We start from the raw sequence: 4,412 nt of genomic DNA on the forward strand, positions 1-4,412 counted from the left end.
GGGTGTAAGTCTGACTTCAAAAGAGGCTACTGATGGCTTCTTCAGAAGAGGCCCATGTTCCGTTCTCTGACACGTTCTCTGACGGGAAATTAATTAAATCAAAATTAGACGTTTGTCCGTACCACTTCAGAGTGATATCTTGTTGTATCAGGGTGGATCCCCAGGTGACATGGGTGTAAGTCTGACTTCAAAAGAGGCTACTGATAGCTACTTCAAAAGAGGCTACTGATGGCCCCTGTTCCGTTCTCTGACACTGACACTTTGTCCACAGGGAAACCTGCCGGTCATGGATGGACAGACAATATTCAAACCTGTAAGTAACATCTCAGTGAGTCAGGATAGGTTTGTTTTGTCCTAAGTATACATACATACAGTATACACTACATGCTGCCAGTGAACTGACTCCTGTCCTATGTGTATCAGCCTGTCTCGTCCTCCAGCATGATTCCAGGAGGGATGTCTCCGAAGAAGACCATCGTCATCAGAGCCATGGTGCCTCTAGGAGCAAACGGGTCTGTAGTACCCTATACCCTATCCCCTAACCCCTAACCCATCAGAGGCATGGTGCCACAGGAGCTATCAAGTCTGTAGTACCCTAGCCCCTAACCCCTAACCCTACAGAGCTAAGAGGTTGGTGGGCACCATTTAACATACTGTGTGTGCGTGTGCGTGTGGTACCAGAAGTCCTCACAAGAAAATTAAATCAAGGAATAATTGGACAAGTGGGTTCATTTTGCCAGTCCCCACGAGGAAAAATGCTATTGTAGGTTTAGGGTTAGAATTAATATTAGGGTTAGGAGTTAGGGTTATGCTTAGGTTAAGGTTGGGTTAGGGTTAAGGTTAGATTTAGGGTTAGAGAAATGTGGATTTTGGATGGGAATCAACTCTTTGGTCCCCACAAGGATAGCATTACAAAATGTTCCTTTTTTGTTGTTGTCAACAATCTACACAAAATACTCTGTAATGTCAAAGTGGAAGAAAAAATGTAACATTTAAATATGTTATATGGACAATTAAACACTAAAATACACTGAGTATACAAAATACAAAGCATTGACAACATCGGTGCTTTCCATGACATAGATTGACCAGGTGAATCCAGGTGAAAGCTAGGTCCACATGAATAACTCTGTGGGTGGGGTTCTGTGTGTTGCCGGGTCAACATGAATAACTCTGTGTTGGGGTTCTGTGTGTTGCCGGGTCAACATGAATAACTCAGTGGGTGGGGTTCTGTGTGTTGCCGGGTCAACATGAATAACTCTGTGGTGGGGTTCTGTGTGTTGCCGGGTCAACATGAATAACTCTGTGTTGGGGTTCTGTGTGTTGCCGGGTCCACATGAATAACTCTGTGTTGGGGTTCTGTGTGTTGCCGGGTCAACATGAATAACTCTGTGTTGGGGTTCTGTGTGTTGCAGGGTCAACATGAATAACTCTGTGTTGGGGTTCTGTGTGTTGCCGGGTCCACATGAATAACTCTGTGTTGGGGTTCTGTGTGTTGCCGGGTCAACATGAATAACTCTGTGGGTGGGGTTCTGTGTGTTGCCGGGTCAACATGAATAACTCTGTGGTGGGGTTCTGTGTGTTGCCGGGTCAACATGAATAACTCTGTGGTGGGGTTCTGTGTGTTGCCGGGTCAACATGAATAACTCTGTGTTGGGGTTCTGTGTGTTGCCGGGTCAACATGAATAACTCTGGGGGGTTCTGTGTGTTGCCGGGTCAACATGAATAACTCTGTGGTGGGGTTCTGTGTGTTGCCGGGTCAACATGAATAACTCTGTGTTGGGGTTCTGTGTGTTGCCGGGTCCACATGAATAACTCTGTGTTGGGGTTCTGTGTGTTGCCGGGTCAACATGAATAACTCTGTGGTGGGGTTCTGTGTGTTGCCGGGTCAACATGAATAACTCTGTGTTGGGGTTCTGTGTGTTGCCGGGTCAACATGAATAACTCTGTGGGTGGGGTTCTGTGTGTTGCCGGGTCAACGTGAATAACTCTGTGGTGGGGTTCTGTGTGTTGCCGGGTCAACATGAATAACTCTGTGTTGGGGTTCTGTGTGTTGCCGGGTCAACATGAATAACTCTGTGGGTGGGGTTCTGTGTGTTGCCGGGTCAACATGAATAACTCTGTGGGTGGGGTTCTGTGTGTTGCCGGGTCAACATGAATAACTCAGTGTTGGGGTTCTGTGTGTTGCCGGGTCAACATGAATAACTCTGGGGGGTTCTGTGTGTTGCCGGGTCAACATAAATAACTGTGTGGTGGGGTTCTGTGTGTTGCCGGGGCAACATGAATAACTGTGTGGTGGTGTTCTGTGTGTTGCCGGGTCTACATGAATAACTCTGGGGGGTTCTATGTGTTGCCGGGTCAACATGAATAACTCTGGGGGGTTCTGTGTGTTGCCGGGTCAACATGAATAACTGTGTGGTGGGGTTCTGTGTGTTGCCGGGTCAACATGAATAACTGTGTGGTGGGGTTCTGTGTGTTGCCGGGGCAACATGAATAACTGTGTGGTGGGGTTCTGTGTGTTGCAGGTTCTCTATTAACTTCAAAGTGGGCAGCTCAGGGGACATAGTGTTCCACCTGAACCCTCGTCTACAGGTGAAAGAGGTGGTGAGAAACAGTTTGATTGGTGGGAGCTGGGGCACGGAGGAGAGAGAGATCAGCATCAACCCCTTCCTGGAGGGAGAGTACTTTGACGTGAGTAAACAAGGACACAGGTTCTGTGTCAAAAATATTACCCTTTTCCCTATATTGTGAACTACTTTTAACTAGGGTCTATGGGGCTCTGGTGAAAAGTTGTGCACAATGTAGGGAGTTAGGTAGCATTTGGGAAGTAGCCCATGTCTATGGACATACAGTACAAGTCAAACGTTTGGACAGACCTACTCGTTCAAGGGATTTTCTTTATTTTTTACTATTTTTACATTGTAGAATAATAGTGAAGGCATCAAAACTATTAAATAACACATATGGAATCATGTAGTAACCAAACAAAGTGTTAACACAAATCAAAATATATTTTAGATTCTTCAAAGTAGCCGCCCTTTGCCTTGATGACAGCTTTGCACATTCTTGGCATTCTCTCAACCAGCTTCACTTGGAATGCTTTTCCAACAGTCTTGAAGGATTTTGCACATATGCTGAGCACTTATTGGCTGCTTTTCCTTCACTCTGCGGTCCAACTCATCCCAAAAATCTCCATTAGGTTGAGGTCGGGTGATTGTGGAGTCCAGGTCATCTGATGCAGCACTCCATCACTCTCATTTATGGTCAAATAGCCCTTACACAGCCTGGAGGTGTGTTGGGTCATTGTACTGTTGAAAAACAAATTATAGTCCCACTAAGCGCAAACCAGATGGGATGGTGTATCACTGCAGAATGCTGTGGTAGCCATGCTGGTTAAGTGTGCCTTGAATTCTAAATAAATCACAGACAGTGTCACCAGAAAAGCACCATCCCACCTCCTCCTCCATGCTTCACAGATGGAAATACCCATGCAGAGATCATCCGTTCACCTACTCTGCGTCTCACAAAGACACAGCGGTTTGAATCAAAAATATCAAATTTGGACTCATCAGACCAAAGGACAGATTTCCACCGGCCTAATGTCCATTGCTCGTGTTTCTTGGCCCAAGCAAGTCTCTTCTTCTTATTGGTGTCCTTTAGTAGTGGTTTCTTTGCAGCAATTCGAACATGATGGTCTGATTCACGCAGTCTCATCTGAACAGTTGATGTTGAGATGTGTCTGTTACTTGAACTCTGTGAGGCATTTATTTGGGCTGCAATTTCTGAGGCTGGAAACTCTAATGAACAAATCAAATCAAATTGTATTTGTCACATGTGCAGAATACAACAGGTGAAGACCTTACCCTGAAATGCTTACTTACAAGCCCCTAACCAACAATGCAGTTCAAGAAATAGAGTTAATAAATATTTACTAAATAAACAAAAGTTAAAAAAAAATCGAATTAATCACAAATCAAATCAAATTTTATTTGCCACATACACACGGTTAGCAGATGTTAATGCGAGTGTAGCGAAATGCTTGTGATTCTAGTTCCGACAATGCAGTAATAACCAACGAGTAATCTAACCTAACAATTCCACAACTACTACCTTATACACACAAGTGTAAAGGGATAAAGAATATGTACATAAAGATATATGAATGAGTGATGGTACAGAACGGCATAGGCAAGATGCAGTAGATGGTAAAGAGTACAGTATATACATATGAGATGAGTAATGTAGGCTATGTAAACATTATATTAAGTGGCATGTTTAAAGTGGCTAGTGATACATTTTTACATACATTTCCATCAATTCCCATTATTAAAGTGGCTGGAGTTGAGTCAGTATGTTGGCAGCAGCCACTCGATGTTAGTAGTGGCTGTTTAACAGTCTGATGGCCTTGAGAT

Source organism: Salvelinus fontinalis, chromosome 33, assembly GCF_029448725.1.
Source record: "Salvelinus fontinalis isolate EN_2023a chromosome 33, ASM2944872v1, whole genome shotgun sequence".
Lineage (NCBI taxonomy): Eukaryota > Metazoa > Chordata > Actinopteri > Salmoniformes > Salmonidae > Salvelinus > Salvelinus fontinalis.